Source organism: Staurois parvus, unplaced genomic scaffold, assembly GCF_062004578.1.
Source record: "Staurois parvus isolate SC_StPar_1 unplaced genomic scaffold, SC_StPar_1.0 ptg000294l, whole genome shotgun sequence".
NCBI lineage: Eukaryota > Metazoa > Chordata > Amphibia > Anura > Ranidae > Staurois > Staurois parvus.
In genome coordinates this window covers 1,275,947-1,300,587 of record NW_028318090.1, presented here as the reverse complement: position 1 = coordinate 1,300,587, position 24,641 = coordinate 1,275,947, and positions in this window count along the sequence as shown.

Genomic DNA, 24,641 nt, shown 5'->3' with positions numbered 1-24,641 from the left:
ATCTCCAGCTCCATTATTTACATACACAACCCAGTGGGATCTGTCATTTGTGTCGGGAGTAACGATGGAACATTATTGGACATAGTGGAATATTGTGTGGGCTTGTCACCATGATTGATAAGGATCTACACTCATCTTTTTCTTAAAGGGACAGTTTTTCTAAACAATGTGTACTTTTTCTTTAAGAAAAAAATGGTGTGGTGCCCCCCTATAAATGAAAAAGCAAAACAATAGTGTTTACTTTATAAATGTTCATATTTTTTCCCCAAAAAATGTTTATCCCCTTGGAGTCAGCATTCTGACAAATTTTAAAATGCAACTAAACACTATCATTTTCATTCTCTGTTTTCCATTTTAATAGATGTGATCAGCAATCTGACCTCTCAGTCTCCATGGCCTGTGTACACACGTGTCAATATTAGGGGTCAGGTTCATAGACCAGTAGCTAGCAGTAGTGAGACTTCCACCAACCAGTAAACAAGCAGGTCACTCGGGCAGATAACGCAAACTCACCCGAGGTGTGGGGTCTAAGCACTCACCGGTATTCACCAGAGCTCCTGATGGTGGAGAGGGGTTTTGTTTCATGGTGGTACCAGGTTGTGATCCTTAGAATCACCCACTAGGAGGTGAGTAAGCCAGAGTCCAGTAGCAGATATAGCAGATAGAGATCAGCACAAGCGTAGTCAGTAAAGAAGCCAAAGGTCAGTAGCAAGTGGTCGAAGGTTGGGATCAAGTGGAGGCATAGTCAAAAAAACAAGGCAAAGGTCAGTAATGAGTGGTAGAGTAGATAAAAACAGCTGCAGGTTCACAAAGGAGCAAGATATTGGCTGGAGAGAGCACAATAATCTGGCAAACAGGAAGTGCAGAGACATGGTTGAAATCGGGAAGTTCACGGGAGAAGCAAAGAGCTCAAAGTTCACCAGATAGAGAAGACAAGGTAAGAAAGTCCAAAGGCTCAGACAGGAAACTGTCTAACATCTTAGGTGGCTCAGCAAGAAGAGCTACTGCCAGAGGCAGCAGAGGTTGTAGATTCAGATCCTGGTCCTAACAGCATGGGCACTTTATAGCATATATCAAATATCTGCTTTTACATGATATTTATTGTTCCTTGTTCATGTTTTTCCAAATGTTTTACTCTGTTATTGTGACCTTTCTTCTATTTTTCATCAGCTTAACCCATTACATTGGCCTACATCCATCCTTAATAGTACCTTTAGGTTCACTAAGTTGTTTAATAACCCTTGGAGCAATTAAATCTCTTAAGTTAGGGGCCTTTCCAAAGGATCACCCCTAGGAAATCTAGTATATGCTTCCCTAAAACAGGGTCTCTTTTTGATACATTCCAATGTTCCTGAAAAACCTATTTAACCTGTCTTTGATGAATGCCAAACGTGTATACATATACCATATTGTCATTTTGTCTTACACTTTTCGCCACCTCCTTTAATAATACCTCCCTATCTGTTTTCACTATTGTATAGTTTATCTCTTCAATATCCTGTTCTTTATAGCCTTTTTGAACAAAGCATTGTTTTAATACTTTTGATAGTTTTTTATACTCCCTGGTATCCATGCAGCTCTGTCTGATTCTAAGCATCTGTCTACTTGGAATATTTGCCAACCACTTGGAGTGATGTCCACTACTAGTGTGTATATATGAATTTTTATCTGTCTCCTTAAAGTAATTCATCATGTAAATACAATTCCCTTTCTTGTATAATTCCTAACATTTTACACATTACTTATGTTCATAAGTGAAATGAATACCTCAGTCATTATTGCTTAAAGGAGATGTATGAGATTTATTAAAAAAAAACCCATACATACTCACCTCAGTGCTTCAGCATCGGTGTCATGCTGCAGCTGTCCCACATTAGTTCTAAGACTGTCAGTCACCGCTCTTTGCTGTGCTCACTGAAATGCCACAATGGAGAGGGGCAGGTGCATTTGGATTTGACCTTCAGCCACTCCTTCAGCTAGCTGTCAATCAGGCAGCTGGGTGGATCCCAACAATATGGCAGAGATCCTGCCAAAACCAGGAGCTGCTCTGTGACATCAGCTGACAGTGGGCCTTAGCCCACTGTAAGTTGATTCCACGTCATAGGAAAACAAAAGGAAGTGTACTCCTGTGATCCCCAAGAGAGGTATGGGCAAAAAACTTGCTCCATAAATTAAACTAATATTGTTCCTGTTCCTTTTATAATAGCAAGCAATCATCAATGCACCTAACTCAAATGATAAAAAACTATTCACGCCAAAAAATATACTTCCTCTCTCATAATGGCATACCTAGATTTACTGCATGCCTGGATAAGGTTTTTTTTTTCCTCTAAAAAAAGTGTTATCCCCCTCAGAATAAACAAAAAAGCCTTATCCTGGGTGTTTGGAAAAGGGAGGGATAGTGAGCTTCCACCCCCTTCTCCCAGCTCCTGAGCCATACCATGCCACAAGCCTTTATCATTGAAATAGTGTTCATGGGAGTCTTATACCCACATCTATGCCTCCAAACAGGGATGCAAAGATCTGGAGGGGGGATTAGAAGGCAGCCTATGTGATCCTCCAGACATCCAGCTCCCCCAGGTGCAAGAGTTCTGGTTACATAGAACCCCTTGTTAATTATTCACAAAACATATACATAGTAAAAAAACACCCATACCGTAAAAAACTCCTTGGATAGAAAAAAAAACAGAATAAATAAAAATTATATAAATCCAAATTCAAGCAAATTGCCTATTGATGGAGATCCATGTCAGTCATGATGAGCACCACCTGACAATGTTGACCCACAACATTGACAGTAAATTGACAAAGGTATATAAGTACCTGTAATAAATAACACCCTCCCGCCTCCACGTCCTGCCGCAACCCCCGCAACTTAGTATCTGTCCCCCTGCTCCCTAAAATCACCCCCCCCCCCCCGTCTTCATGTGCACTCTTGAACACCCGATCGGTGTGCAACAAGCTTACCGCCATCCACAAACTCTTTGTTTCCCGCTCCCTCAACCTCCTAGCGATCACAGAAACCTGGAACCAGGCCACTAACTCTACCTCCCCTGCTGCACTCTCTTACGGAGGTCTCACCTGGACCCACTCACCCAGACCCAACGGTCGTAAAGGTGGTGGGGTTGGTCTGCTCCTGTCACCACAGAGCACCTTCCGAGTCCTCCCAAACCCCCCCTCTCTGTCCTTCTCCTCCTTCGAGGCCCACTGCGTACAACTATTCTCCCCAACCCCCCTGAAGATTGCTGTGATATACCAGCCTCCTGGATCCATATCCCGCTTCCCGGATGACTTTTCCTCCTGGCTACCCTTCTTCCTCTCCTCTGAGCTACCCACCATCATCCTTGGGGATTTCAATATCCCTGACAACCTCGACAACCCGGCCACATCCCATCTCCTCCACTTAACCTCCTCCTTTGCACTTGCACAGTGCATACAATCCACCACCCACTCCAATGGTAATATCCTTGATCTCGTCTTCTCCAACCGCTGCGCTGCCCACAACCTCACTAACACCCCCTTCCCTCTCTCTGACCACAACCTGATTACCTTCTCTATCTCCTCGTCCTCCAACGCCTACCCCTCCAAATGTCACACTACTGCCAGCCGTAACCTCCGCAACCTTAACCCTGCTCCCTTCCACTCTGCAGCTGATCAACTCTATGAAAGCATCCTTCCCCTGTCCTGCCCCGACTTGGCTATGACTGCCTATAACAACACGCTGTCAACAGCCCTTGACTCACTAGCGCCTTTAACCACACGCAACATCAGACCCCAACCGCTCCAGCCCTGGCAGACTGATCACACCAAATCCCTCAAACGACACAGTCATGCCCTGGAGCGACTATGGCGCAAAACCAAAACCCAAAAGCCTTCACCTGCTACAAATATGCCGTCCACACCTACACCTCCTCCCTCCACACAGCCAAACAAGCCTACTTCCTGACCCTCATCAAGGCCTTCTCCTCCAATCCTCGCCGACTCTTCTCCACTTTCAACTCTCTACTCTCTCCACCCCCACCTCCACCCAGCACCTCACTCACCGCCTTTGAGATTGCTAATCACTTCAAAAACAAGATTGACACAATTCGCAAGGACATCGCTGCAACTTACACTCACTCTCAACCCATCCCCTCTCACACAGCTACCCCCTCATCCCCCCTCTCCCTCGACATTTGTCACTGCTCAAACTCCCTCCTACCCCGTTCCCCCTCACTCAGCTACCCCCTCATCACCCCTCTCCCACGGCCCCAACACTGCTCTGACCTCCACTTCCACCCCACCCCACATTCCTCATACTGAAGCCCCCTCAACACTCCGCACCTTTGACCTTACTACCATTGAGGAAGTCTCCAGGGTCCTCTCTGATGCCCGCCTCACCACCTGCCCCCTCGACCCTATCCCCTCACAACTCCTATGACCTCCTTCCCCCTCCATCCTATGCTCCCTCACCCACATCTTTAATCTCTCCCTCTCCTCTGGCACTTTCCCCTCCCCTCTGAAGCATGCACACATCACCCCCATACTTAAAAAGCCCTCCCTGGACCCCAATGACCCGAACAACCTCAGACCCATCTCCCTGCTCCCATTCACATCCAAACTCCTCGAGCGCCTAGTCTACACCCGCCTAAGCTCTCACCTCAACGACAACAACCTTCTCGATCCCCTACAGTCCGGCTTCCGTCCCCTACACTGCACCAAAACTGCCTTACTCAAACTCTCCAACGACCTGCTAACTGCCAAAGCTAATGGCCACTATTCAGTGCTCCTACTCCTTGACCTCTCCGCAGCCTTCGACACAGTCGACCACCCCCTCCTCCTCAAAAAACTACACTCCCTCGGCCGTAGAGATTCTGCTCTCTCCTGGCTCTCATCCTACCTGTCACAACGCTCTTTCAGCGTTACCTATAATGCTACCACCTCCCCCTCACACTGTTGGGGTCCCTCAAGGCTCCGTCCTCGGGCCCCTTCTCTTCTCCATCTACACCTCCTCCCTTGGCCAACTCATACACTCTCACGGCTTCAACTACCACCTATATGCTGATGACACACAAATCTATCTCTCAACCCCCCACCTCACCCCCTCAGTCTCTGCCCGAACCACACACCTACTGAACGACATATCAGACTGGATGTCGCTCCACTTCCTTAAACTGAACCTCTCCAAAACCGAGTTTCTTGTCTTCCCCCCAGCCCGCACACCACCCCCCATTGACTTCTCCATCATGTCCAACAACGCCACCATCAAACCCGCCCCGCAGGCCAGAGTACTTGGTGTCATTCTGGACTCCAACCTATCCTTCCAGCCCTAAGTCCAATCTTTAACAATCTCATGCAGACTCCACCTCCGCAACATCGCCAAAATACGCACGTTCCTAACCCCAGAAACCACTAAACAGCTCATCCACTCCCTCATCATATCACGACTCGATTACTGCAACTCCCTCCTCACTGGCCTGCCTCGCCGCTGGCTATCCCCACTTCAGTCGATCCTGAATACGGCTGCCAGACTCATTCATCTTTCCAACCGCTCCGTTTACGCCACTCCCCTCTGCCAATCCCTCCACTGGCTTTCCTATTGCGCAACAGATCAAATTCAAAATCCTAACCCTGACGTACAAAGCTGTCCACCATACTGCCCCAAACTACATCACCGACCTAATATCCAAGTACCACCCAACACGCACACTCCGCTCCTCACAAGACCTCCTTCTCTTTAGTTCCCTGGTCTCCTCCCATGCCCGCCTCCAGGACTTCTCCAGGGTGTCACCCATCCTCTGGAACTCCCTGCCCCAACCCATCAGATTATCACCTACTCTCCTCTCCTTTAGGCCCTCCCTGAAAACCCACCTCTTCAGGGAAGCCTACCCCACCTCCTGCTAACTTGCCGTCCTCCTCCACTCTTCCTAACACTCCATCCCCCACAGCTTTCTCCTCCTGTGCCACCATCCCCTCCCTCCTAGATTGTAAGCTCGAAAGAGCAGGGCCCTCGATCCCCTCATGTTTTGCATTGTATTGTATTGTTATTGTTCTGTCCCCCATTGTAATGTACAGCGCTGAGCGAACTATTGGCGCTTTATAAATACTGTATAATAATAATAATTAAAAAAAATAATAAAATTAAAAAAAAACATAAATAAATAAAGTTTGGGTTAAGGGCCATTTCACATGGGCAGACTACACCAATCAATGTTCCCGTCTGAGCAGGCGGATGACAGGTCCGTGTCCACTCCACTTGTGCTGTGCAGAGTGGATACAGACACAGTCCTCTGTTCTCTATGGGTCGGTCGGATGTAAACAGACTGCCCGTCATGCATTCTGATCCACTAGACAGATAGGGAATGGATCCCCATCCGTCTATCTTTAGTGGATCTGATCGGATGCAGCCGGGTGTGAATGGACACATGTCCTTTTACATCTGCCTCCCCATAGCAAAAAATGTGTGGTCCGATCTGTTCAGCCTGAAAAACGTAAAGGGCCCTTTCTGATTGTTGTTTCAGTGAAACTCTAGTGACTTGTTTCTTCTGTACTTTAAGAAGTACATGAGGACTATGAAGGTCTAGAAACATATAGAAAACATGGATCACCAAGGCTTTGAGTGCCCTACGTGCTCTAAAATGACAGTCCCACCAGTGACCTCTGCAGGTACATAGCAACATTTGTTATTGCCTCTTTATAGACCTGGTAGTACAAGCTATTTTCAAAATATCATCAGTCAGAAATGTATAAAATTTGATACCATTGTACTCAGTCAGTCATTTTTCCTGTGGGGATTCATTAACCAAGTGTGACATAAATGTAAGATTCGAGTAGTTGAGATGTGATCAGTAGAAATATGTCATTGTATATCTAGCTTAGTTCCATGTTATTAACCCCTTCACGCCTAAGGGTAAAACAAATCTAAATGCCTAAGAACAATTCTGCAACGTTGACATGTGATAGTAAAACCGTACATATCACCACAACTACTTTGTACATCCAGGTGGATTATACCTTGATTTTTTTCAATTGGGGTTTCATTTGGTGGTACATTGTAATGGATATCTCCTGATTTTTTTTTTGTATCAAAGGAAAACTGGCCCAAAATAGTAAAAAAAAAAATATTTTTCTTAATTTAGCTGTGTGTTTCTTGTTACGACCATAACCTACCACCAAAGAACAATGCAAAATAAATTCTCCAGCTCTTGACAATCGCAGCGATACCAAATATGTGTATGTTATTTGTTGTTTGTACCCGTAGCCCAGAAACAATAGTGCACATTTTGTTTTTGTCTTTTTTTTTTTTTTACCTAAAACACACTGACACTGACATTAACACTAACTGACACTGATACCATTTTTTTTTTTTAAATCCTGACCTTTGACCCTGACCTTGACCCAAACACTAATCCTGGCACTGAACTAGATCAAACCTTGATCTAGGTATTTTTCTTTGTTTTTTCTTTTATTTTTTATTATTTATTTATTTTTCTTCTTTTTTTTTTTTTTACAAACATTTTTTTTTCTCTCTATGCTATCTTCAAGCTCCAACGGCCCTGTGAGTCTATGGATCCTTCTGAGGTACTATCAGTTTCAGCGTCTTCCTGTGCTGTGTTTTCATATGCTCTGTTTTATTTCTTTTTCTTTTGTTCTATCACAAGTACACCTCCACGCTGCCAGCCAGAGCACTGAAGAAAACCTCAGAAATATTATTTATTTTGTTTTTTTATTTATTGTGTATTCTCTATACTAGTAAAAACAAGTATTTTTTATGAGTATTTGGGTTCCAGCAACATTTTAAAAAAACAGTGTGTCCTGTCTTAGGAAGAAAAGCCAAGCACGGAATAAAAGTCTGTCAGTGGCGCCGGTCAATGTGCCTTCCCCAGTTGCTCACGAAAGTCGCCAGGAGGTTCTTGGAAGAAAGGTCACCTGCAAACTGAGAACTTCTCACAGGAGGAGAGAACGCCAATGAGGTGAGAGCGCAGACTCCTCCTCTCGAGAGGCTTTTCCATCATGCACGTATGAGAACTTGTGTTGGATCTGTTCAGCATCAACGCTACCTAAAAAATTGGTGTGTGCTTCTTGCCTTAAAGATGCAGTGCAAGATAAAGAAGCAGAATCTCGAGAAGTTAAATCATATATTAAAGAGACAGTAGCAGATGGCTTTCGCAGGCTTTCGGGAAGATCTCAGAAAAAGTCAAGAAGATATTCCTCGGATGAAATTTCACTGTCTCCAGTGTTCGCTTCCCATCATGAACGAAATTCAGATTCTGATTCCTCGGGGTTCCTGAGATGCACTTATTCGATTTTACGCATGTTTCAACTTTTATGAATGCGGTAAACAAGCCATTGTTTGGGAGGATAAAGAAGCCTCTTCTCCAAGAAAGCAGAGGAAATATTATTCTGAACTAAAAAGAGAGTTGCCTTCTTTCCCTTTGATTTTTAGAAATCAAGGAAACAATTGAGGAAGAATGGACGAAGCCCAACCCCAAACTTATGACACAAAATATTGGAGCTAAACTATATCCTTTTAAAACAAAGGACTCTAAGCTTTGGGATACACTCCCCAAGGTGGATGCAGCATTGAAGAGGCTTGCAAGGCATGTTACACTGCCTCTTGAGGATTCCGGTTCCTTTAGAGACCCCATTTACTGGAAGGTTGATACAGACCTCAAGAGAATTTTTTCGCTAGTGGGAGAGGCATGAAGGCCAGCTGTTGCATCTGTAAGACATCTGTGGCAAAAGCTCTTTGGGTTTGGATTTCTGATTTGGCTTCAGTCTCAGATAGAGGAGTGCAGAGGAGGTCTGGTTCTTCACCATTGCAACTTTTACAACTTGCAGCAGATTTTAGAAATAGCAGTCAACCAAGTATGTGTGACAGCCAAGCTAATGGCTAATTTAGTGACAGCATGCAGGGCCAGGTGGTTAAAGCACTGGTCTGCTGATAAAGCATTGATACAAAGACTTTGACCTATTCCCTTCGGGGGGAAGATGCTATTTGGAAAGACTCTCAAGGAGGCCATTCACAGAGTTTCAGAGGGCAAGTCAGGGTTATTGCCCCAGGAGAGACCTGGCCCCATCAAACACCTCAGGTAGGGGCAAGACTGGCCCATTTCAGAGATGTTTGGATGGAATCAGTGGCAGACAAATGGGTTTTGGATATTATTTGAAGAGGATATTAGATTGAATTAATCAGCAAAGCCTCCACAGGTTCATTTTGTGGAAACTAGAATCTTCCCAGGAAAAGGCTGCTTACTGTACAAGTATGTAGAAGAATTGAAGGCCGCTGAAGCTTTTGTTCCAGTACCTGCTTGGGAGAGAGGTATGGGGGTAAACTCCCCCTTATTTCTTGTACCAAAGGCATCAGGTAGGTTCAGACCAGTATTAGATCTCAAATACCTGGATTCCTTCATAAAGCCTTCAGCTTTCAGGATGGAATTGGTGGACATGATTATCTCGATAGTAAGAGACAACAACTGGATGGCATCGGTAGACTTGGCAGATGCGTATCATCATGTGGCTCTGGACCCAAGTCACCATTGCTTTTTAACCACTTCCTGTCCGGACACTTTTACCCCCTTCCTGTCCAGGGCAATTTTCAGCTTTCAGCGCTATCACACTTTGAATGACAATTGTGCGGTCATGCAACACTGTACCCATATGAATTTTTTACCATTTTTTTGAGACAAATAAAGCTTTATTTTGGTGGTATTTATTCACCGCTGGGATTTTTATTTTTTTTTGCTATGTAAATGAAAATGTCCAAAAATGTTGAAAAAAAGTGTTATTATAAAATTTTGCAAATAAATAATATTTCATCATAAATCTTGGCCAAAATGTATTCCATTATCTTTTTAGTAAAAAAAAAAATAAGCCAAGTTAGTTTATAACTAGAGATGAGCGAAGTATTCAAAAATTCGATTCGGCTGATTCGGCGAATTCGAGGAATAAATTTGATTCGAGGCGAATATATTCGCTGCGAATTTAACTTATAAAAGGGTGTTTCTAGGCTTCAGAGAGCCTTTATATTAGTGCAGAACACTGTACCTTTAATTTAAATGCCCTTGGAGTCTGCTGGGGAAGAGAAATAATACTGTCAGTCAGTATGACATGCAGATGAGTGCCGTCGATCTTAGAATCACCGCACACTTCACTCATTTGGGCAGTCACGGGGCCAAAACCAGAGTGTGGAGCCACAGTGTGACGGTGGAGGCAGCAGCAATGGGAGGCCCGTAATCTGCCAGCACCCTATGACAAAATGGAACCCACCAGCAGTGTGAGGAGACCTGAAAGTGGCACATGGCAGAGTGTGGCGATGGAGACAGCAGCAATGGGAGGCCGTACAGGGACCCATGAGAGACTCTGGACCTGGCAGCAGCATGAGGAGGCGGTACAGGGGCCCATGGCAGATTACGGGCCTGGCAGCAGCAATGGGAGGCCCGTAATCTGCCAGCACCCTATGACAAAATGGAACCCACCAGCAGTGTGAGGAGACCTGAAAGTGGCACATGTTTGGGGCATGATTCATGGCAGATTTAGTCAGTTGTGTCAGGAACTGGTGGTTTGAAATCCAGACTAATCCACGCCTGATTCATTTTCACAAACGTGAGTCTCTCCACACTTTGGGTGGACAGTCGTGTCCTCCGCGGAGTTACAATACCTCCTGCCGCACTAAACACACGCTCCGATGCCACGCTACTGGCCGGGCATGACAGCCTTTCAAGGGCAAATTCAGCTAGTTGGGGCCAAAGGTCAAGTTTCGTTGCCCAGTAGTCAAGGGGATTGTCTACCTCGGTTGGCAGGGTGCTTTCCAAGTAGGCCCAAGCCTGTTGTGTGAGGTCCTGCTCCAGGTCCACCTGATGCTGCTGCTGCTGCGGCTGGTTAGTAGTTTCCTCACTGCGCTGGTGAAGAAAGCTACTCATCATCGACTGCAGACTGAGGCAGCCGCTGCTGGTGGAGCTGCCACTGCTCCTACCACCCCACCCCTCCCCTGCTGCCATGGCAGCGGAACGCGAGCGCACAGGGCCCACAGTGTCTGAGGATGGACGTTGGCGCAGAAAGGCAGAGACCAACTGACTACATAGGTGGTTTTTATAGTACTTTATTTTGGCCTCCCTCTCAGCAGGTGTGAAAAAGGCCACCATTTTTGAACGGTAGCGAGGGTAAAACAAGGTGGACAGCCAAAAGTCATCCCTCTGTCTGATGGTTATTATTCGGCTGTCGCTACGCAAGCAACCGAGCATGCTATGGGCCATTTGTGCCAAGGAATGCGAGGGACTCCCTGCCTCCATCTCCACAGCATACTGCCACGGTGCGTCTGGGTCCTCTGTCTCCTCCTCCTCCTCCTCTACCAGATGCTCCTGCTCCTCCACTCCTGTCCGCTGAGTGGAAAAACCACCCATTTCACTCAATAATTCCTGAGCACCAATGTCCTCCTCTACCTCCTCCTCTTCTTCCTGTCCTGCCCCCACAGGGGTCATGTGGCGTTGAGATCTGTGCGCCACGTCTATCGCACCCTGACCAGCCATTGTTAACAGCATTTGTTCCAGGACGTGCAACAGAGGAATGACGTCGTTCATCCCATAGTCCTGCCGACTCACGAATAGCGTGGCCTCCTCAAAGGGCCTGAGCAAGCGGCAGGTGTCACGCATGAGCTGCCAATGGCTGACAACTAAGTTACACAGGGGAGTACCTTTATCCGCTTGTAACATCAGGAAATCGGTGATGGCCTTTCGCTGTTCGTAAAGGCGGTCTAACATATGTAGGGTTGAATTCCACCTTGTTGCAACGTCACAGCATGAGGAGTCGGTACGGGGGCCCATGGCAGATTACGGGCCTGGCAGCAGCAATGGGAGGCCCGTAATCTGCCAGCACCCTATGACAAAATGGAACACACCAGCAGTGTGAGGAGACCTGAAAGTGGCACATGGCAGAGTGTGGCGATGGAGACAGCAGCAATGGGAGGCCGTACAGGGACCCATGATAGACTCTGGACCTGGCAGCAGCATGAGGAGGCGGTATGGGGGCCCATGGCAGATTACGGGCCTGGCAGCAGCAATGGGAGGCCCGTAATCTGCCAGCACCCTATGACAAAATGGAACCCACCAGCAGTGTGAGGAGACCTGAAAGTGGCACATGGCAGAGTGTGGCGATGGAGACAGCAGCAATGGGAGGCCGTACAGGGACCCATGAGAGACTCTGGACCTGGCAGCAGCATGAGGAGGCGGTACAGGGGCCCATGGCAGATTACAGGCCTGGCAGCAGCAATGGGAGGCCCGTAATCTGCCAGCACCATATGACAAAATGGACAGCACCAGCAGTGTGAGGAGACCTGAAAGTGGCACATGGCAGAGTGTGGCGATGGAGACAGCAGCAATGGGAGGCCGTACAGGGACCCATGACAGATTACGGGCCTGGCAGCAGCATGAGGAGGCGGTACAGGGGCCCATGGCAGATTACGGCCTGGCAGCAGCAATGGGAGGCCCGTAATCTGCCAGCACCCTATGACAAAATGGAACACACCAGCAGTGTGAGGAGACCTGAAAGTGGCACATGGCAGAGTGTGGCGATGGAGACAGCAGCAATGGGAGGCCGTACAGGGACCCATGAGAGACTCTGGACCTGGCAGCAGCATGAGGAGGCGGTACGGGGGCCCATGGCAGATTACGGGCCTGGCAGCAGCAATGGGAGGCCCGTAATCTGCCAGCACCCTATGACAAAATGGAACCCACCAGCAGTGTGAGGAGACCTGAAAGTGGCACATGTTTGGGGCATGATTCATGGCGGATATAGTCAGTTGTGTCAGGAACTGGTGGTTTGAAATCCAGACTAATCCACGCCTAATTCATTTTCACAAACGTGAGTCTCTCCACACTTTGGGTGGACAGTCGTGTCCTCCGCGGAGTTACAATACCTCCTGCCGCACTAAACACGCGCTCCGATGCCACGCTACTGGCCGGGCATGACAGCCATTCAAGGGCAAATTCTCCTAGTTGGGGCCAAAGGTCAAGTTTCGTTGCCCAGTAGTCAAGGGGATTGTCTACCTCGGTTGGCAGGGTGCTTTCCAAGTAGGCCCAAGCCTGTTGTTTGAGGTCCTGCTCCAGGTCCACCTGATGCTGCTGCTGCGGCTGGTTAGTAGTTTCCTCACTGCGCTGGTGAAGAAAGCTACTCATCATCGACTGCAGACTGTGGCAGCCGCTGCTGGTGGAGCTGCCACTGCTCCTACCACCCCACCCCTCCCCTGCTGCCATGGCAGCGGAACGCGAGCGCACAGGGCCCACAGTGTCTGAGGATGGACGTTGGCGCAGAAAGGCAGAGACCAACTGACTACATAGGTGATTTTTATAGTACGTTATTTTGGCCTCCCTCTCAGCAGGTGTGAAAAAGGCCACCATTTTTGAACGGTAGCGAGGGTCCAACAAGGTGGACAGCCAAAAGTCATCCCTCTGTCTGATGGTTATTATTCGGCTGTCGCTACGCAAGCAACCGAGCATGCTATGGGCCATTTGTGCCAAGGAATGCGAGGGACTCCCTGCCTCCATCTCCACAGCATACTGCCACGGTGCGTCTGGGTCCTCTGTCTCCTCCTCCTCCTCTACCAGATGCTCCTGCTCCTCCACTCCTGTCCGCTGAGTGGAAAAACCACCCATTTCACTCAATAATTCCTGAGCACCAATGTCCTCCTCTACCTCCTCCTCTTCTTCCTGTCCTGCCCCCACAGGGGTCATGTGGCGTTGAGATCTGTGCGCCACGTCTACCGCACCCTGACCAGCCATTGTTAACAGCATTTGTTCCAGGACGTGCAACAGAGGAATGACGTCGTTCATCCCATAGTCCTGCCGACTCACGAATAGCGTGGCCTCCTCAAAGGGCCTGAGCAAACGGCAGGTGTCACGCATGAGCTGCCAATGGCTGACATCGAAGTTACACAGGGGAGTACCTTTATCCGCTTGTAACATCAGGAAATCGGTGATGGCCTTTCGCTGTTCGTAAAGGCGGTCTAACATGTGTAGGGTTGAATTCCACCTTGTTGCAACGTCGCAGATCAGGCGATGCTGTGGAATTCCGTTCTGCTGCTGCAGCTCAAGGAGGGGGTGCTTTGCGGTGTAGGAATGGCTGAAATGCATGCAAAGTTTACGTGACATTTTAAGGATGTCTTGCAGTGGGATGGTGGATTTTAGGAACCGCTTGACAACCAGATTGAACACGTGAGCCATGCATGGCGCATGGCACAACCTTCCTTGACGCAGAGCAGACACCATGTTCTTTCCGTTGTCGGTCAACATGGTTCCGATTTTCAGTTTGCGCGGAGACAGCCATCTGTCGATTTCTCTGTTCATTACACTCAGAAGTTCCTCCCCTGTGTGACTACGTTCGCCAAGGCATACCAGGTGCAGCACAGCGTGACACCGTTGCGCCCTGCACATGTGATATGCCGGTCGGGTAATGGGACTTGGCACGGGGGTGGCGGCTGAGGACACGGCGGAAGAAGAGGTGGTAGAGGCTGACATCTTTGCCGGACCAAGGACGTGGAAACGTGGAGGCAAAAGCGGCGTGACCTGTCCAAGTTGCTGGTGCGGCTGTGCCGGCACCACGTTCACCCAGTGGGCCGCAAATGACATGTACTGTCCCTGACCGTAGTTACAGCTCCACACGTCGGCGCTGCCGTGCACTTTGGCAGAGACCGACATGCTCAAAGACTGGCCCACCATCTCTTCTACATGTGAATGCAGGGCTGGCACTGCCTTTTTGGCGAAGAAATGCCGGCTTGGCACTCTCCACCGCGGCGCGGCACAAGCCATCATTTCTCGGAAAGGTGCTGAGTCCACCACTTGGAAAGGGAGGGACTGCAGCACCAGCAATTTGGACAGGAGGACGTTCAGCTTTTGCACCGTCGGGTGCGTGCTCGCAAACTGTTGTCTCTTGGAAACGGATTCCAAGAAAGACTGCTGACGGAATCCGTGAAGAGGAGTAGCAGGAGAAGGAGCATCTGAACGAGCGGAAGATGCCAACGAGCGACAACTCCCCTCAGCAGAGGTGTTGGAGCCTTGACTGGCTGATAGAGGGCGATTGACGTCGGGTGACGGAGCAAGTAACGGAGCTGGTGATGGAGCGGGGGCTGGGGCAGGCAGAACCGCCGTATCTTTATCACGGTTTTCCCAGGCCACCAAATGGCGACGCTGCATATGCTGACGCAATGCTGTAGTCCCAACATGGGCCCCCTGGCCACGCTTGACTTTCTGGCCACATAGTCGACATACGGCTACGTTTACTTCCTCGGGCGGCTTGACGAAAAATTGCCACACCGCCGAGTAGGAAACTTTGCCCCCGCTACTCCTCACTGGCTGACTGCTACTTCCTCCGTGCACACCGGCACCACTACTGGCCGTGGTGGTAGGCTGCAGTGGAGCTGGTGCTGTACTCCGTGGCCGTTTGCCTCCACTGACACTGCTGCGACCCTGCTGCCTCCTGGGCAACCCACCGACTGTTTTGCTCGCTGCCAAGCTGGCACCCTCTTCTCCTGATGATGCGGAAGCAATAGCCTGATGACGACGAGGCTGCCAAGTGCGATCAGCCTCATCATCATCAATTAGGGTCTCCGCCTCACTACTAGCCCCCTCGGCTGCGTGTGGGTCAGAAGACAGACCTGTCTCTAGACCGGCTACCGAGCCACTCTCCTCGCCAGTACTTCTTCGCCTGGCTGCTGAAGAGGCGGATGTCTCCCCCCGTTCCTGACCGCCCTCTGTTAGCTCTTCCTCACTGTACAGTGGGGCTGAGCCCACAGCATGCGATACTTCGCTTGGTGAGGGAACACCAAAGGACAGGGGCAGGTAGAGGACACGTGATTTCAGTGGGCTTGCTCCCGGGCCATGCCAACTAACGGTTGTGTCTGACGTACCCACCGACCGTTGGCTGTAGGTGTCAGAGGTGACCTGGGAAGAGGAAGACGACCGAGCCAACCAATCGATGACGGCAGGGTTGTCGGTGGAGACACGACCGCTGGATGACACCGGGAGCACTGGCCTCTGGCTGCGACTAGTGCTGCCTCGACCCCTTCCTCTGCTGCCACGTCTGCTCGCTCCTAAAACATTGCCTCCTCTGCCACTCCTCTGCATGTTGTCTGACATACTCTTTAATTCAACGATTCTGTGTCCCTGAGTAACAATTCTGTGTCCCTCAGTAACAATTCTGTGTCTGTCCCTGAGTAACAATTCTGTGTCCCTCAGTAACAATTCTGTGTCCCTGAGTAACAATTCTGTGTCCCTCAGTAACAATTCTGTGTCCCTGAGTAACAATTCTGTGTCCCTGAGTAACAATTCTGTGTCCCTCAGTAACAATTCTGTGTCTGTCCCTGAGTAACAATTCTGTGTCTGTCCCTGAGTAACAATTCTGTGTCCCTGAGTAACAATTCTGTGTCCCTCAGTAACAATTCTGTGTCCCTCAGTAACAATTCTGTGTCCCTCAGTAACAATTCTGTGTCCCTCAGTAACAATTCTGTGTCTGTCCCTGAGTAACAATTCTGTGTCCCTCAGTAACAATTCTGTGTCTGTCCCTGAGTAACAATTCTGTGTCCCTCAGTAACAATTCTGTGTCCCTCAGTAACAATTCCATGTCTGTCCCTGAGTAACAATTCTGTGTCCCTGAGTAACAATTCTGTGTCCCTGAGTAACAATTCTGTGTCCCTCAGTAACAATTCTGTGTCTGTCCCTGAGTAACAATTCTGTGTCCCTCAGTAACAATTCTGTGTCCCTCAGTAACAATTCTGTGTCTGTCCCTGAGTAACAATTCTGTGTCCCTCAGTAGCAATTCTGTGTCTGTCCCTGAGTAACAATTCTGTGTCCCTGAGTAACAATTCTGTGTCCCTCAGTAACAATTCTGTGTCCCTCAGTAACAATTCTGTGTCTGTCCCTGAGTAACAATTCTGTGTCCCTGAGTAACAATCCTGTGTGCCTGAGTAACAATTCTGTGTCCCTCAGTAACAATTCTGTGTCCCTCAGTAACAATTCTGTGTCCCTCAGTAACAATTCTGTGTCTGTCCCTGAGTAACAATTCTGTGTCCCTCAGTAACAATTCTGTGTCCCTCAGTAACAATTCTGTGTCTGTCCCTGAGTAACAATTCTGTGTCCCTGAGTAACAATTCTGTGTCCCTGAGTAACAATTCTGTGTCCCTCAGTAACAATTCTGTGTCCCTCAGTAACAATTCTGTGTCTGTCCCTGAGTAACAATTCTGTGTCCCTCAGTAACAATTCTGTGTCCCTCAGTAACAATTCTGTGTCTGTCCCTGAGTAACAATTCTGTGTCCCTCAGTAACAATTCTGTGTCCCTCAGTAACAATTCTGTGTCTGTCCCTGAGTAACAATTCTGTGTCCCTCAGTAACAATTCTGTGTCCCTCAGTAACAATTCTGTGTCCCTCAGTAACAATTCCATGTCTGTCCCTGAGTAACAATTCTGTGTCCCTGAGTAACAATTCTGTGTCCCTGAGTAACAATTCTGTGTCCCTCAGTAACAATTCTGTGTCTGTCCCTGAGTAACAATTCTGTGTCCCTCAGTAACAATTCTGTGTCCCTCAGTAACAATTCTGTGTCTGTCCCTGAGTAACAATTCTGTGTCCCTCAGTAGCAATTCTGTGTCTGTCCCTGAGTAACAAATCTGTGTCCCTGAGTAACAATTCTGTGTCCCTCAGTAACAATTCTGTGTCCCTCAGTAACAATTCTGTGTCTGTCCCTGAGTAACAATTCTGTGTCCCTGAGTAACAATCCTGTGTGCCTAAGTAACAATTCTGTGTCCCTCAGTAACAATTCTGTGTCCCTCAGTAACAATTCTGTGTCCCTCAGTAACAATTCTGTGTCTGTCCCTGAGTAACAATTCTGTGTCCCTCAGTAACAATTCTGTGTCCCTCAGTAACAATTCTGTGTCTGTCCCTGAGTAACAATTCTGTGTCCCTGAGTAACAATTCTGTGTCCCTCAGTAACAATTCTGTGTCCCTCAGTAACAATTCTGTGTCCCTCAGTAACAATTCTGTGTTTGTCCCTGAGTAACAATTCTGTGTCCCTCAGTAACAATTCTGTGTCTGTCCCTGAGTAACAATTCTGTGTCCCTGAGTAACAATTCTGTGTCCCTCAGTAACAATTCTGTGTCCCTGAGTAACAATTCTGTGTCTGTCCCTGAGTAACAATTCTGTGTCCCTCAGTAACAATTCTGTGTCCCTGAGTAACAATTCTGTGTCCCTCAGTAACAATTCTGTGTCCCTGAGTAACAATTCTGTGTCCCTGAGTAACAATTCTGTGTCCCTCAGTAACAATTCTGTGTCTGTCCCTGAGTAACAATTCTGTGTCCCTCAGTAACAATTCTGTGTCCCTCAGTAACAATTCTGTGTCTATCCCTGAGTAACAATTCTGTGTCCCTGAGTAACAATTCTGTGTCCCTCAGTAACAATTCTGTGTCCCTCAGTAACAATTCTGTGTCTGTCCCTGAGTAACAATTCTGTGTCCCTCAGTAACAATTCTGTGTCTGTCCCTGAGTAACAATTCTGTGTCCCTGAGTAACAATTCTGTGTCCCTGAGTAACAATTCTGTGTCCCTCAGTAACAATTCTGTGTCTGTCCCTGAGTAACAATTCTGTGTCCCTCAGTAACAATTCTGTGTCCCTCAGTAACAATTCTGTGTCTGTCCCTGAGTAACAATTCTGTGTCCCTGAGTAACAATTCTGTGTCCCTGAGTAACAATTCTGTGTCCCTGAGTAACGATTCTGTGTCCCTCAGTAACAATTCTGTGTCCGTCAGTAACAATTCTGTGTCTGTCCCTGAGTAACAATTCTGTGTCCCTGAGTAACAATTCTGTGTCCCTCAGTAACAATTCTGTGTCCCTCAGTAACAATTCTGTGTCCCTCAGTAACAATTCTGTGTCTTTCCCTGAGTAACAATTCTGTGTCCCTGAGTAACAATTCTGTGTCCCTCAGTAACAATTCTGTGTCCCTCAGTAACAATTATGTGTCCCTCAGTAACAATTCTGTGTCTGTCCCTGAGTAACAATTCTGTGTCTGTCCCTGAGTAATAATTCTGTGTCTGTCCCTGAGTAACAATTCTGTGTCTGTCCCTGAGTAACAATTCTGTGTCCCTCAGTAACAATTCTGTGTCCCTCAGTAACAATTCTGTGTCCCTCAGTAACAATTCTGTGTCTGTCCCTGAGTAACAATTCTGTGTCTGTCCCTGAGTAACAATTCTGTGTCCCTAAGTAACGGTTCTGTGTCCCTAAGTAACGATTGTGTGTCCCTAAGTAACGGTTCTGTGTCCCTAAGTAACGGTTCTGTGTCCCTAAGTAACGATTGTGTGTCCCTAAGTAACGTTTCTGTGTCCCTAAGTAACGGTTCTGTGTCCCTAAGTAACGGTTCTGTGTCCCTAAGTAACGATTCTGTGTCCCTAATACAGAGAGGTCTGTCTCTCTTGAATGACCAGAGGCAAATGGAGAATTGTAAGATGGCCGCAATTTATAGCTCCACCATTACACAGTGCTGGCTGGCTGGCTGCTGATTGGCTAATGCGATCACATGTCATGAATGAATGCATTATGGGTCAGCGCGCCTTGTCTGCGCGCCTTCCCAGAGATCCCCGCTCCGTCGCCGCACATGTCGCCGCCATTTTTGGAAAAATTTCGATTCGCGCATCCGAAGTCTGCTAATTTTCGGATTCGGAAATATTAGGATATTTTCCTAATATTCGAAACGAATTCCACTTCGCCGAGTTCGATTCGCTCATCTCTATTTATAACCAAAAATTATAATTTTTAAACATTATTTTTACATTTTAATTTTATTTTTTTATATTATTATTTATGTTTTTTTACATACTGTCACCCTAGCATTACAGTGTCACCATGGTGACACTGTACTACTTGTGGGGGGTGATGAAGATTTTTTTTTTTTTTTTACACTGATTGCTTTTACACCCATATAGGATGTAAAAGCAATCTTTTCTCTTTCTCTCTGTCTGCATTCTTGCAGCCATTGAAAACTACTGAGTGAGCTGTGATTGGTCACAGCTTGTCACATGGTACAAGGCTGTTGTGAATAGCCTTGTACCATGTGACCTCTGTAATCATTCACAGATTTCACACATAGTAAGCAATGACATCTTGCTTACTTTGCATGTGATCACTGATTGGCCAATCAGTGATCACATGATCGGTGTTTCACTGTGTCCGGAGGACACAGCGTGCACCGGATCGCGGTGCTGTGCGCTCCCAGGGAGCACGCACAAGCAGGGTCTGGGGAGGCCATTAATAAACGGCCACCCGACCCTGCACTGCCACCGTCTGGCCGTTTATATACAACGGCCGGACGGGAGGTGGTTAAGAGTTGTCGTCACGGGTACTCATTGTCAGTTTTGGTGCCTCCCTTTTGGACTGTGTACAGCTCCAAGAACATTTTCAAAGGTTTTGTCTGTAGTTAAGGACTAAGGGTGTTCAAATCTTCCAATATTTGGATGATAGGCACAAAGCAGGAAGTGGAGAAACATGTTTTCCTAACTTGTGAACCTTCAGCCAATGGGGAACACCAGTGATAGATATGATGGCCTCAGCTGTGAACAACAGACTTCCTCGATACTTCTCTCATTTTCAAGATCCACAAGCCCTGAGACAGGATGCCCTTTCAAACCCCTGGAGTTGTCCCCCCCCCCCCAGTCTTTGCTTTTGCTGTGTCTTATCTCTAGTTTAATCCTAGTCTTATAACCATTGCTGTGTACATTTGTTTCTGTGTGTTTCTTTCTGTTTTGTTTTTTTTCTTCCCCCTCTCTTCTAACATTCTGCTAAAACTTTGTGTAATAGTACTGCCTGGACCTTGAAGAAGGGGACATACCCCGAAAGCTTGTCCTCAAAATTGTATGTTAGTGCAAATAAAAAAAGTATCATGTCAGTACTCAATTATTTGTTGATGCAGAATGGGAAATGACATCCATACATCAGGAGATTGAACCTAATGGCTTTGAGATTGAAAGGGGACAGCTGAAATTAATGAGTCATCAACACTGTGTTACGCTCATGGAAACAGTCTAAAAATTCCACATACCAGCGTATGTGGGGAGCATATTGTTGAATTTGCCTTGATGAATGGCTGGGGTCCTATATCTCCATCAATATCTAACGTGTTGGGCTTCCTCCAAAAGGGCCTGGATAATGGTCCCTCAGTAGTTTGTATGGCCCCCACGTGCTTGTATGCATGCTTGACAATGTCAGGGCATGCTCCTAATGAGATGACAGATGGTGTCCTGGGGTATTTCCTCCAGATTTGGACCAGGACATCACTGAGCTTCTGGACAGTCTGAGGTGCAACCTGGCAGCGTTGGATAGACTGAAACAATATATCCCAGAGGTGTTCTATTGGATTTAGGTCAGGGGTGGGGGCCATTCAATGGTATCAATTCCTTCATTCTCCAGGAACTGCCTGCATACTCTTGCCACATGAGGCCAGGCGTTGTTGTGCACCAGGAGGAACCCAGGACCCATTGCACTAGCGTACAGTCTGACTATGGGTCCAAGGATTTCATCCCCATACGTAATGGCAGTCAGGGTGCCTTTGCCTAGCTTGTAGAGGTCTGTGTGTCCCTCCATGGATATGCCTCCCCAGACCATCAGTGACCCACCACCAAAACGGTCATTCTGAACGATGTTACAGGCAGCATAACGTTCTCCACAGCTTCTCCAGACACTTTCATGTCTGTGACATGTGCTCATGGTGAAAAGCACCATGTGGCAGACCTTCCAATTCTGGTGTTCAATGGCAAATGCCAGTTGAGCTCTATGGTGCCAGGCAGTAAGCACTGGGCCCACTAGAGGATGTCGGGCCCTCAGGACGCCCTCATGAAGTCTGTTTCTGATTGTTTGGTCAGAGACATTCCCACCAGTGGCCTGCTGAAGGTCATTGTTTGGTCAGAGACATTCCCACCAGTGGTCTGCTGAAGGTCATTTTGTAGGGCTCTGGCAGTGCTCATCCTGTTCCTTCTTGCACAAAGGAGCAGATACTGGTCTTGCTGATGGGTTAAGGACCTTCTGCAGCGCTGTTCTGCTCTCCTAGAGTAACTGCCTGTCTCCTGAAAACTCCTCCATACTCTTGAGACTGAACAGAACAGAAAACCTTCTGGCAATGGCACATATTGATGGGAGTTGGACTGCCTGTGCAACCTCCGTAGGGTTAAGGTATCATCTCATGCTACCAGTAGTAACACTGACCCTAGCCAAATGCAAAACTAGTGAAAGACAGTCAGAAAAGATGAGTATGGAAAAAAATGTCAGTGGCCTCCACCTGTAAAACCATTCATGTTTTGAAAACCCTGTGCACCTGTTGTTTTATTTCATTAACACCAAATAGCTGAAACTGATTAACAACCCCCACTGCTGCTTAACTGACCAGATAAATACCCCAGGAGTTTCGCTGACTTGCTGCTATACTCTGATTAAAAAGTGTTCCTTTAATTTTTTTGGCCATATATATATATATATATATATATATATATATATATATATATGGGAGGCCCTGTCTAGGAAGTGATACTAGGGCATTAGTCTAGCAGTCTTTGGCAAGCCCTCTGGTACTGGCCAGTGCGTTGGGGCCCAAATCTGGTTTTGAAGCACTCAATATTAAGTTCCTCCAAACCCATGTATAGGTGCCAGCACAGTGCCCTGAGTGTGCAATACTGTTTCTTTAAACAGGGTGAAGCAGGGATTGCTTAAGGTGATGACATAGTTAGATAGTTAGTCTGGCTGAAAAAAGACAAAAGTCCATCTAGTTCAATTATAAAAACAAAAAAATAAAGTTATAATCCTACACCCACAGTTGATGCAGAGAAAGGCAAAAAACCCAGCAAAGCATGACCCAATTTGCTCCTGCGGGGGAAAAAATTCCTTCCTGATCCCCCAAGAGGCAATCGGATATTCCCTGGATCAACTTTATCTATAAATGTTAGTAACCAGTTATATTATGTGTATCCATGTATTGTCTCAGCTTTCTTCTGACCTGCTTCTGGTTACCCTTTACTGTCTAGGTTTGCTGCCTACCTTTGTTGCTGACCTTGGTCTGGACTCTTGACAACCTTTGCCAACCCCTGCTGTCCCCAACCTTGCTCCAGCTGGTAATTTGGTGTATTTCTACCCGAATGTTATCAAACTTGTGACCCAGCTCTATTCTCTACTAGACTTGGTAAATTCTTGGTGCCCACTTTGCTTGACCTGACACTACCCCTCCTAAGTTCAAGTCTTTAGTTTCAATCCAGTAGACAGGTACACTTTAAAGAATGTTATTTTCCATACATGTGAAAGACCATGTTTGCTGTGATTTATTGTTTATTTAACATAATAATGGTAACGCTTTAATGGTGAGATAGATAGATAGATAGATAGATAGATAGATAGTGTGAGTCACAAAATGTAACTGCTTCTAGTATATAAAAGCATGCATACGAATGTAAGCATTCTGAAAAAAAGATCAATGTGTATGTGTAAAAAAAAAAAAAAAGTCGATGTAAAGCATTGTATCCATATATCAAAGAACAACATATCTGGTCAATTTGTTCTTAATCTCTGAGAGACAGACTGCTTATTTTGTCTGTATATACAGAAAATGACTCATGCCTCTGACATCATCAACATCTGGGAATGAAATGAAATGGGGACGCAATGAACATTAGCAGAGAAGCGATCTGATGAAACTACGCTTACATGATTGATGGTATTCGTGCAGTGTATTCTATCCCACCTTTCCTTTAACAACACACCTTATTTTCAACAAACCATATATTTATGTTGTAGGCCTAGTTGCTCTTGTGCATTACCACATTTTATAATGCACTGTCCGTTCCAAAACTTATCTATTTTTCTTTGGAAGACGCTCAAACTCTAAAGACACCTGTTTTCTCAATTGAAAACAGATCGCACACTTTGAAACCCACCCTTAAATGTTTTACTAACAATTTTATTAACTTGGGCACATACGAAACACAAGGCTGCCTGTGGTCAAATACAGAACAGACCAAAAAAATTATAATAAAACAGCATGAATGCAAGAACGATATTAAAAACAACAACAACAACACCACAATTTTTTAGGAACTTCCCCTGATTTCATGTGTAAATTGTTAAAAATGCTTTACAATATTGCATGCTGCTAGAACCGAACAGCCAAAAATTAAGCTCAGCTAAGAGTGGATATTATACAATCCAGAAAAGTTATTATCCAAAATATAAAAAAAAAAAAGTCCAAAGAAGGATTCATAATTTAATATTAAGTTGGATCATGTCAAGTGATTGGAGACATCCGTGTGACTGGTAGAGATCTTTGTAATAATTTATGAACTTTGCACACCCTGTTCTTGGCTAGCTGCTATGATCAGAATACAAAGTTGTATAAAAGAGCTTTGCTGCTCAGTGCAGTGGCTCTTAAAGGGTCAGTCCACACAAAACTAATATTTTAATCTATGGTAGATGCAGATGAGTTATAACACCTACCATTTTCTTATATCTTTATTGAACCTTATTGATGAGATATGTACCCTTCAGTTCTGAACCTGCACACCTAGTGTGGCCATTATGAGGTGTTTTCACTCTCCCTGTTGGATTTTGGTTAACTGTTTTATATTTTATGGATTGCAACAGAAGAAGCTGAAGTACATAGT